The following is a 12,728-nucleotide window of genomic DNA, read 5'->3' as shown; positions in this document are numbered from 1 at the left end:
AAATGTAGACCCGTTGGTCAGCGGGGTGACTTCAGAATTAGAATTAAGTGGTGATTAAGAAGGTAGGGTTTATGGTCGAGATGAGAGTATCCAGAAGGAAATCCAGAATAAATCTGATCGTGAATATGGCAGTAACAGAAATGATGATGATCATGATGAAGATGATTATGATACAGATAAGCCTGCACATGAGCGAATACATTTCTGGAAAAATACTGAGACATAAGAAGGTCTAGGTCGAAATGAGCTCAACAGACTAAAAAATAAGTCACCCTAGTTCGCACGCCCACTGGGATCGTTCAGCATGTACAGATAGCGCAGCATAAGGCAGTAGCGATCAGTGAGACATTGATGCTTCAAGCGGGCAGTGTATGTCAAAATGGGTAGAGTAAGGATTTGACAGAGTGGCAAAAGGAGGCAATCATGTTTGGCCGTACCCATGTCCGTACGGTGCGGGGAGTTGCTGGATTTCTCGGTGTTTCGCAGCGGACTGTCCTACATGCCCACAAGCAGTAGTGTACAAAACATGGCCACGAAACACTACGTCAGAATTTTAGTCGGAAGAAGATCCTTACTGAGAAGCGCCGGAGATCCGTTTCACAGACTGTGAATCAAAAATCGCTTCCAAACCTGACAGGAATTGCTGCAGTTAGTGAATTAAATTCCATCCCAACCTGCTAGCGAGAGAAGATTGCGACGGGACTTGCATGTAATGAACATTTGGTATCGGTCACCGCCCTGTTCACATAGACACAGGCGTCTTCAATGAGCTAGAAATCATCGAACGTGGACAGTAGCTTACTGGCGGAACATAATGTGGTCTGATGAATCACGTTTTTGCCTGTATTCCAATGACGTACGTCGTCGAGTGCACCGAGGGCCAAATGAAGCAGTTAATTCTGGATGTTTGAGAGGTCAGGTTCAAGCCAGAGGTGGGTCTGTGATATTTTGGCGATGTTTCCCGTATTATGGATTGGGCCCGCTCACTGAGATGACAACTAAGATGAATCAGCCTTTCAGCCAACATCTGTTTGATGAGTATGCTATTGATAACCCAATTTTTCAAGAGTATGAGAAACAAATTTGGTTTCTATTTATTTAACTAAGAAGAATATTTAAATACCGATCCAAACCCCATGACGCTACAGCCTTGTCAGGTTATGACCTACAAAGCGACCGTTGCTCAGCGTGTCGGGCTGCAGATTACGAGGTGACAAGTCGCCAGAGCGACGAATCCTCTCGGCCGTTATTGTTGGTTCTTTAGACCATAGACTCTAGCTCACGGTCAGATAGCTCCTCAATCGTTTTCGCACTAGCCCTCAGATGAAGACAAAAATCCCTGTCCTGGCTGGGAACTGAATCTGGTACCTCGCGGTAAAAAGCAAGATGGCTTTTCGTAGACGGTTGTACCGGCGTACATAAGCAATACTTCCTTAATATAACATTGTTAATGTAATGATTCATTCCTTCCCCTTTTTATCAATTTAAACACCCTTTTAAGAGAATTGGTAGGGATAAGGCATGTATCCACATTTTATTATTTAAATAATACCCAAGAAAATAAGAGAAAAGGTGCTGAAATAGTTGTACATGTTCAGTGCATACTTTATACCGTTCATATATTTTTAAAATTTTCCGGCGCCAGCAATAATAACACACTAATGATCAAAATAGTTCCGGTAAGCTTGTCCTAAAATTCCATGTCTCAAATGCATTACCTAGTGTATACTTTTCTCACGATATACCTGGTAGCATGTTTCTTCCTCTATGTGTCTTCCCAGCTTAGTGTCTGCCATATTCCAATTTTCGGTTCCTCCCATTGTTTGTAAGAACCTGTATCGAATTTCATTCCTATCAAATTACACATTGCACCAGTTATACTTTCCATAACGGGTAGAAACACGTAGCTAGATTTCTCACCATCGCCGAAGTGAAAGGATTGACATAATGTAACATAAGAAACACTATTGCTCCTGTGAAGTCTGTATTGGTGATAGTACGGCTGTGTATAAAGAAAGCTAGACCCTCCTGTCTTTTCCTACATTTAAGCACACTTGAGCTACGACTTAATTTTAACTTCTTTCAAGTTCAACACTTCTGCTTCATCTTCCACAATTACTAACGTACATACTTACTTACTTAATCCCCATCAATCTTCATGCACCCAGGATGTTCTAGAGAAGTTTTCCGAGTTTTCATCATACAGAACATTTATTTAATTTTCAGAAATATTCACTTTACCATTCACAGGAAGCCTATACAGGCTAGTCTATCCTCACTATATTCCTTTTTGCTCAACGCCTACCGCCTTTCATTTGTGATCGTGAGCTTCTCTTATTATTAATTCTCTATCATCACAAGATCCCCCAGTAACATCATTAGGCATGGGTATGTGGCTCAGACTGTAAAAAGCCGTTCCTCTGTGCCCAACGTACCGTGTTCTAACCTCGCGAATTCCACTGGTACTTGAATGTGCTCAAATACGCCAGCTTCGTGACGGTATTGATTTATTAGCACTTAAAAGAACTCCTGCGGGACAAAATTCCAGTAAATCCCCGACTCTAAAAACCGTAAAACGTTGTTAATGGGTCCTTAATACAATCTCACGAGTACATTCATCTACAGCATTCAATAATGGTACTCATTCGAAAACGAGTTCGATATGGGAGGTGGAATTTTGTACATGATCGCCTTTGTTTGTTGGTTTTTTCGGCTAGCGTGTTTAGGCGTAATCAAGCCGTTCGACTCCCAACCCGCGCGTCCATTCGAATCCCAATGAATTCGATAGACGTTTTGACTAAGGGCAACGAGTGGCAGCAGGACGGGTATCCAGTATCGTTGCTTGATGATGATGCTTGCTGTTTAAAGGGGCCTAATATCTAAGGTCATCGGCCCGTATCCAGTATCAAACCACTGGCGAAGTCCTGCACTGAATGTTTGTTCTCCATGCACCCGCATGAGCATGGTAAGCTGCCGATGAAGTATGAAATTATTTCGGTTTTCCAACCACATCACCCGAACATCTTGAGTAACTGCTCTTTACCTAATGTAGAACGCTCTGTTAGCCGACGGCCATCCTCACAGTCTTCTCGGCTAATGCTTGTGGGAATTCTCAAGTTGAAGGATCGCGTCCCTGTAGTTAGTATTCCACGAATATCTGGAGGTCCTTTGATCACTACGTCAATAACAGTGAAACTGCAAAATTGTTTAAATATGACACTGGTCAGAGGATGTTAAATTTTAAAAAAAATGGTAAATGATATGGCGTATGGCTTTTAGTGCCGGGAGTGTCCGAGGACATGTTCTGCTCGCCAGGTGCAGGTCTTTTGATTTGACGACCTGCGCGTCACGATGAGGATGAAATAGTGATGAAGACGACACATACATCCAGCCCCCGTGTCAGCGAATTTAACCAATTATGGTTAAAATATCCAACCCTACCGTGAATCTAACCCAGGACCCCTGTAACCAAAGGCCAGCATGCTAACCATTCAGCCATGGATCCCGACGATGCTCCAGTAATACTGTCCAACAACATGGAAGAGCGTATACCTACACCCTGACAGGGCCCACTACTGAATCAAACGGAGACAGCAGAGCCACAGAACAGAACCCACTACAAGATAGACACCGATGAATTAGAAGAAGAAGAAGAAGTAGAAGCAGGAATTTTAATTCAGTACACAAACACATTACATCCTTCCAGAGAATATATGAAAAACAATATTCTTAAAACATTTAAAAAGGCCAGAAAGTACTAAAATATTTCTACTCGTATAAAAAAACAAGCAAAAACATTACATACAATAAAAGAAGAGTAAAAACCTAAAATATCTCCTTTAAAAGATCATAACTCTATACATATTCATAAAATCATAATGATAGCTATATTAAGCATTAAATAGAATGAAGGATTCGCATTTATACAGACAATTTGGGACAGATAAATATGAAGATTTCACTGATGGTACAAAATTTACTGATAACCGCTGAATGTCAAAATGGTAAAAGCTAGCTAATTCTATAAACTGCGCAAAATCTTAAAATTATATCTGAAGGAGTTGTTACAGTTCCGACAATGTAAATTATTAGAATTGTTGCATCTACTAAATTATAATATAAATTCTGTCTTTGAGTGTATATACATTTTCCACGTTCCTCAAACTCGCATATAATCACAATAATTAACAAAGTGATGTTTACAAACTGAAGGTCTGCTTCTTGGGAACATGTTCAACGAAATGGTGGATAGAACTAAAAGAGGGCTCGTTTGCTTAAGACGGAGAAAGCAATCCAGCTGGAAACTCGTAAACAAAATGGCGGTCAGAATGAACCAACCGCACATTTTCTCAACTGGCAGGAAGCAAATGCATAATTATTATGTATCGTGCATCCGAACTGCATTCATTAATATATGCTATGAAGTACCTACATGAGGTTCTACACTACAATTCGTATAAAAGCTCTGTAAAGAACATGGCACAGTCTACCACCGATAACAGTCGAGTATTTCCATATCACTCCGGAAAGTACAATATTTTAAATTGTTCATGTATTATAACCTGAATAAAATGAATATGTTTTCTCCCATTCATAAATACATAATTGTCCGCTAGATCCTATAAGGAATTCAAGAAAATTCAAAAAAATCCCGTACATAAAATCAGCGGTATTAATTTGTATCATTCAACTATGGCACTGCTGCTCGTATCATGATTTATACCAGTTATTTAAAGTAGATGCCTTTGCTGGCGGGACATAGTTTTTACAGTGCACTATGTCTTTTGGTATGGGCTAGAGCAATCTTGTTACTTTCATTGATCTGTCTCAGCTTTATCCTTGGCTTTGACAAAATGAAAGCGACTGAGGAATGAGTGATGCTAGTAATGCCATTCCTTCTGCAGCCAGTCCCTGCTATGAATGCTGTGAAAATATTGTTCATAGGGTCGGTTGGTGCATGCATTTCATTGGGATTGGCAGACTGATATGTAATAGCAACTTCTGGCTCGGTGAGGAAAGCAACAGGAATCTACCTCACTCCTCATTTCCCTAGTACGCCTCTTCAGTGATGCCTAGGCCATCTATGACAGCTGATGGCGGAGCTGTTGAGGATCCAACCAGCCTTCGGTCTGAGGACTAAATATACATACAACATAGATTTCAATTAGATGTTCATTCTTCTAACATATAATTTTAATATTGATAGTTCATACTTTTATTGTACGTCAAACACGGTAACTATTTCTTTGTATGGATATTCATCTTCATTTTAATAATGAAGTCCACCTCATTAATCTAAAATATTGAAATTCAAGTTTAAGTGTTACGATTGATGAGAACTGCACAAACAATGTATAACTTTTTCAACAAAAACGAACAAAATTTTATAAAAGCATGGAGCATGAAATTAATTCTATGATTGCTACAAAATTCCTCGGTTACCAATTCCTCATACATTCTTTGTCTAGTGACTGCGACAAACGAATGATTGGAAGTATATTCGAAGTATATTTTTCCGAAACGCTCAAACTCGTAACTGTGACTAAACGATGGTATCTGTGAGGTTTACTCATAAAATTGATTGCTACAATGAACTCTTCGTAAAATACGAAAAATTACTGAGTTACGATAAGAGACATTGTTATCGTTGTGTATTAGTTAACGTGACATTTCATTTAACTTACTATAAAGTTTTCTAACATACGATCAACATTACAATCGTACTTAACAGTCAAATTTTAACAAACCTGATTACGTTTGTAGACAATATCAAATCTGAATTTTATGCTACAAACACACTCTTACAGCCGAGTTTTCACCACGGACATACCGAAAGTCAGTTTAAGAATTGAGCCAGGTTTAAAATACATATCGATCTTAATTCCTTTGCCTAACACGCACGTTTAATCGTGCCCGCTTGCAAACAATTTTTCACTAAATGCAAGCAATTGAAATACATACTGTATGTACTTCCAAAACGAAGAACCGTACGAACACAAAATAACGCATCGAGTCCTATCCGTTTCATAAAATTACCACCGGATAGAGCCACAGTCATTTAGTGGGGACACCTAGTGGCAAATCTTAACTTCCGTAGTTCGACTGTTAAGATTTAGTACTACTGTTTACCGCACGACTGCGTGGCAATTTACGAAAGTTGGAGCTGCAAGAAGACACTTCTTTTAAAATTCGGATTCACTAAATACAATTTATGAGCAAAAGTGTCTGAACTGTATGGAGCATATTTTCAAATAAGTGCCAGGAAGATTCCGAAACTCGTAATGAACATATAAGAATGCTGGTCTAAACTATCATTGTTAACTGGAAAACGACATGCTTCACAATAGGAACATAATTTAAAGGCTATTGAGCGTTTAATTTTCAAAAATTAACTTGAAAGAAGAAAACTTTCATAGATTCCAAAATTATTACATAATTAACATAAATTCGTAATTTGGCAGTTTCTGCTGTGTTCTAAGAATTTATGAGAAATAAGTAAACATTTTATAAGAAATGTATATAAGAGAAAATAGTGTATAGAGTATCACCGACCGTTTAGCAAATTTCAGAAATTCCGTTTTCGCGATAGTGAAGTATATATGAAGTATGTATGAAGCATAACAAAAATTGAAACTAAATGCAAATAATTATTACGTCTAATAACTCTATTGTGAAACGTGAAGATATACTCTGAAATCATCTTCAAAGGTATCACTGCAAATATATTAAATAATCCTTAATAACTGTCCCGTTTGTCAATTTAGTTCCAAACGGAAGCGTTTAAAAATTATAAAATTATTGTTTTCATAGAAAGTGATATGATTACCAAATTCAGCAGTTGATTAAAAGCTTACGATATTAACAACTCATGTAGTACACACGTTTTGTGGTTTCGTATCTAAAAGATGTTTGGATGGCATTTCATCATAACGGTGTAAGATACAAATCCCATTGCTTTAGCGTTACATTCTTCAGTTCACAATGATTGCCCAAGACTGAAAAGTTTATACATGATTAATCACTGACAAATTATTCATTATTTTTCTTCTTCCAGTAATTGTATTTTCTCGTCATTCGGAAGATTTCCATTTTATATTGCTAAAATGAAGCGTATAACTCTAGCAAAGCAATGTTTTAAATTTATTAGAGTGTAATTTATGTTCAGAAGAGTCGCTATGTTCAAAGCGATCTATAAATGAAATTCAGAGTGTGTTAATATGATGTGGCGAAGGTAGTAAACAAATATGTAACACTGGTAGCGTTTAATCTAGGATGTATTAATTAACTCTGAATTGCTTACACACTACACAGGCACACCATGACCTTAACTTTCACTACACAGTGCACACAATTACCTCAGCTTGAGCATTCTCTCGACTCTCGCTAGTCAGTCACACTACTTGTTCACACTATCACTTACAGACTAAAAAAATCACCCTGCATACTTAAAAATTCGACTACTGTCATTTATAGTCTAAGTTCCACTGTATGCCTTCACAGCCGCTTAGTTCATAGCTTTCGCACAACACAGTCACGAATTCCTATATGTCGTGCACTGTGTGTGTACTCACAGCAGACTGGGCTCACTATTCCTTGTCGACCTCCCTCATGCTGCTCCAGAGACACACAAGTTCACTCACAGCAGCTCGACACAAAAGACTACTCCTCGACAACAGACAGAATAGAATGGGCACTCAGTTCCACGTACAGAACGCTCACAGAGACCAACACATAGACTGACTCCTCAACTCAAATTGAACCACCGAACTGAACCCAACTAAATCGTCACTGTCCACTGACTGGCCCAGTGATCCACAGCTGAACATCTAAACAGCTCTGACTCAATAGCACTGTATTCAGCGTTATCTTGTCCTAAGTGGCGCCTTTGATGTTATACCGGTAGTCAACTGGAGAAATGAAGAAAATATCCTTCCGGGTTTGAACACTTCCCCTCTTTCTCCTCTCTCAATCTCGGTTCTCGTCCTGAACGTGGCGGTTGGCCGCTCAGGACTTGAGCTGAGTGCGACTATAACTCTCTGTGGATTTCCTGAACTACTCTTGTGCGTCCGGCCCGCCTTAAATAGGGAAGCCGGCCCTTCCACATACTTCGCTAAAGGCAAAGCCCCTAGAGACGTCTCGAATACGAACGATCTACGTTCACTTTCTAAGTCCTTCTCCTACCGTTAAGAAGCCTCTAATGAGGCAACGGAGTTGTGGCGGAGAGGGCTGGCCGTCTGCGCCTAACTCTTTAATGACTGGTTCGTTGAGCCGTGAGCGAGCGGAGTCCTAACTTGAAGGCGTCACTCGCGACCGGGGTAAGGCTAACTTGCTCCTCACGAAGTCTTATGATAAAATGGTGAACAGCGTCACGTTAAGTAGTGAGCCACCTGCAGGTTTCCAAAATATTGTCGATCCAAAATGGAATCGTATAGAAGTGCCAGGCTCTTAGAGTTGTACAAAATCTCAACACCCACATTTCGCACGAAAAAGGAAATGCTTGATAGTGAGCAGTCTAGTGGGAACAACAAAATTTACCTTAACATAACGAGTGCGCTTTCAGTGTCACTTTTCAATAAGAAATACGAAGTATATTTGTCTTAAAATTTTCACATTTGAAAGATTAAACTAATATAGGTTTTGTAAGTAATTTTGTACTGTATGTATCGGATACTGTGTGACTGTTTACGTTTTACGTTATAGTAGGAAATAAATATTTGTTTATGTGAACTAGACTATTGAGGAGTTTTCTCAGCGCGAAAGTCACTTTTCGATAAGAAAGCTAAATCTTCAGAAACATTCTGTGATATTTCAGAGTGTCCATTGAATTCCATGCTAACTCGAAGAAAACAACACAAATAAACCTGTTGTCGTTTTACATGTTTAAATAAAAATTTAGAATTAATTTTAATCATAGTTTAGTTAAAAAACAAGGTAGTGTAACTTAAATATATTCTGCAATCATCTTCCATCAAACATAACATCTCGTAAATACTATACTCGTCACGTAGATTACATTAGCATATACCATTTTCCAGAAATATTTCAATGTCTATCATGTACTGTATGTGATTAATGGAACCATATCTTAGTGTAAAGAATTCCATACAATTCGATTACGATCGAAATAATTTTCAAAAATAAGAGAGTTAAAAATAAAACTACATATTGTTCAGAAATGTTTTACTATAGCATAGCGCGAGCTGAATACTGTACCGTAAATAATAACGCCTCTTCCTAAGCAACACAAATTGTAAACATCACCACTGGTAATGGACACCCCTTGAATATATATTATTGTACCACCCCTGTTATTCAGTGTACGATTCTTGATTTTTCTTTCCCCCTCCCTGCTTCTTGCTTCCTCCACCCTGCTGCTGTATCGACGTCTCAAGACGCACGCTGGCAGGACAACGTCTAACGCGTTAAGGGCATGGCGTACTTTCGCAGAGCGTCTTCCATGGATGTTAGTCGTTTTTGAGTAGCTCAAGAAGCAAATTCTGCAAGGATCAAATATCCACCTCAAATATTGCTCTTTGCATTTGGATATTGATTTATTAAAATTAAATAACCTATTACTCTGCATAATTATTAATCTATCAGCCAACTAGTAGCCGTGTGATAGTTTTTCCCGGAGTTTTACCTCAACACCCAAGGTTAACGTTCCCGAATTTGCTTGACGTTAGGTAAGTTTTTCCAGTTCAATGATCCTGTGAAACAGTAATGAAAATTGTGTGATAGATTTCACAATCATTAACTGTTCAGGCTGATGACAACACAGTACCTATCCCCAAGGCTAAAATATCCTTAAAGATCAAGTTTCTGTAACGCAAGGCCCCTCAATCTGCTCCTTAATTGCGCTCTAATATCAGATAAAAATACTGTGTACTAATTAACTTTCTCTGTATACTTCTACTGATGTCGTCGCCTCATAGAATGATGGTAGCCATCGTGGAGGAATTTTTCCAAATGTGTTGCCCGTGTCAGAATATTGGTATCTTGAGTGTTGAAACATTGTCAGATTTCCCGCGTCCAGTATAACCTTATCCACGCTTCTCTTTCATCTTGCCTTTCATGACCAATTATATGAGACTGTATTTTTCATATCTGAGGATATGACCGAAAATGTATCTGTGTACTAATTAAATATATTCCACAGTATAACACTAACTATTATTGTGATGTTTGCAACAATGTAATTGTATCGTCATTCTAGATTTAGAGAAATGCCGAAGGACAGAAAATAATTGTCATAATTTCTGTGAAGCACAAGTCTACAAAAATATGGACTAAATGTGCGAATAAGAAGGATCACAATATAGACACAACTCCTGTTTACTATTTCTAACAAGGAGTATATCATATAACAGTGATACTGTCATGAGGTATGTTCAATGCTGTCATCGACAAAATCATTGTACTTAGTCACAGTGATAGATGAATAGCACAATTGCTTCAATCTTACGGTGTATATGGTTCCAGGATTCTGTTCAGTCAAGTACTAAGTTAATGTTACGGTACGAACATTGACGGTAATACAGGAAAAAAGTCTCTGGCTGACAATATGTTAAAAATGGTTTAGACATTTAAATTTATGCATTGCGATTTCTTTATCCTACAAATAGAATAATAATAATAACAATAATAATATAAATCGAGCGATTTGAGCTTCCTGTATATTTTTCTATCTTGTATAGTTCTGGAAGCATTCCAGTATGTTTTAAGATCTGTATAGTGATATTTAACCTTCATTTTGGTAGTGTGTGTCGATATTGAAGTTTTGAATAGAATCACTTCTGAAGTGTAAGTAGGCTAATTTGTTTCCTCGGTTCCTAGGGCGGCTGAAAAGGATGGTTATGGACAGTCCGTATAATTTAGGAATGCTTTTATTGCTCACTTGCCCTGTATTTACTATTTGGCATCATAGTCTTGTCGTACATTTTCTGAAACTCCAGGTTTTGACCTAAGAATCCATTCCTAAAATTGTCGGTGCGTTTTGTTATCTACAGACTATTTAATTAATCAGTAATACTTTTCGTTACTAATTATGATTGGCATCATGAAACAAATTTATGCACACGCGTATTACTCTGCCTTTAATAGATCACATCAATGGATGACAACTCCAAATTAGATGCCCTGTCAGTTGATTTAGAGGTTCGTATCCAAAATAATTATCCTAATAAGACGCAATACACGTATTGCAATATATCGTCGTTGCCGGGACAAAACCTCCCATGTGGTATTATTTTTGGAGTTATACTGACCCGCAGAACATACATTATGAAGAGTGAGAATGCCTTGACAGTATTCACACAATATTGAACCTTAGATGACAGAACCTTACCGGCCAAATTTCTAAGCTAAAATGTTTCACATAGGAGGTTTAGTCCCGGCAGCGACGATATATTTTTTGGGTATTAGAGGTGTAGGAATCCATATTAGCAGAGTCCATTCAGATGGCCATTGATGAACCATAGGTGATCGCATCTGAGATACCACCTGTTATTGATATCGTGCACATTTATAGACCCGAACACCTTCCAGAAAGACATGGAGAAATGGAAAAATCTATTTCTGGATAATAATGACAGTCCCACGTTCTCTGACATGGTAAAGGATTTCTCTGAATACCTCCATGAAACGACTGATGCTTTCCCAGGGCCTAAACACTGAACCAGAAGAACCACAAGAAGAATAATTGTACTACACAGAGAACATACGGAAAATTACCGTATCCTGAAAGGCAATCAACAATAAATAGGGAAAATGGACAATCTACTTACATTTATCAGTTAACACAATTACAGGATTGCCGTCAGAGAAGAAAAGCAGTCCGGAATGTTCATGGCAGCAACGGCAAACAGTGTGAAATTCCCATTGGCGAAATCTAAAACCACTTTACTTCTCTCTATTTAACTACCTACGATTTCACACGAAATAATTGTCCATGTTCGTTGCACCCATCAGAAGGAGCCATTTTAGGTGAGACATATCAGTTCGACAACTGTAAGGAGGATGCCATTTCTGCTATTGAAAGTATAGCTGTAGATACATCGCCAGGAACAGACCAATTTTTATGAGAGTTTTAAAGGACGATTGCTTCTGTGACATCATTACCATAATTCCCACAAGGATGTTACAAACCTCCTAAATCTTACGAAAGACGACTGTTTTGATTTCCAAGTCGAGAAACGACAAAATTGCAGAAAACTGCAGGTCCATTTCTATATGCTCGATTTTAGGGAGGTTTATTGAGCGATTACTTGATTGCAGACTGAGAGCATTCATTACATTCAAGGAATATCAGAGATAGTTTACAGTATCTACCAGTACAATCGCTAATACGTATTTGTTGAAATCTGTGTTAACCATGACAAAGAAGGAGTAAGCCGATGCCACACTCGTTCTTATCAACATTCGGAAGTCGTCTGATATCATGAACCATTTTCATCCAAGAAAAATTCTAGTTCCACTGTTCCATCAATACTTGTCGAAATAGTGCCATTTATTCAACGGGAGACAAATAGAAGTAAACAGCTCGAGAAGGAAATTTATAAAATTCAGAAGGGGCGTCATGCAAGGGTCGCCACTGACCTCTACGCTTTACAACGCAGTGATTGGCCATATCATGAAACAACCAAACGAGGAAGCAATACCTATAGAATATAGATTTCGTCTTGTGTCAGCTTTGAAGCTTCTTATGGTGCATGGTGTTGCGGATTATATTG

Source organism: Anabrus simplex, chromosome 3 (genome assembly GCF_040414725.1).
Source record: "Anabrus simplex isolate iqAnaSimp1 chromosome 3, ASM4041472v1, whole genome shotgun sequence".
NCBI lineage: Eukaryota > Metazoa > Arthropoda > Insecta > Orthoptera > Tettigoniidae > Anabrus > Anabrus simplex.
This window is presented reverse-complemented; position numbering follows the sequence as displayed.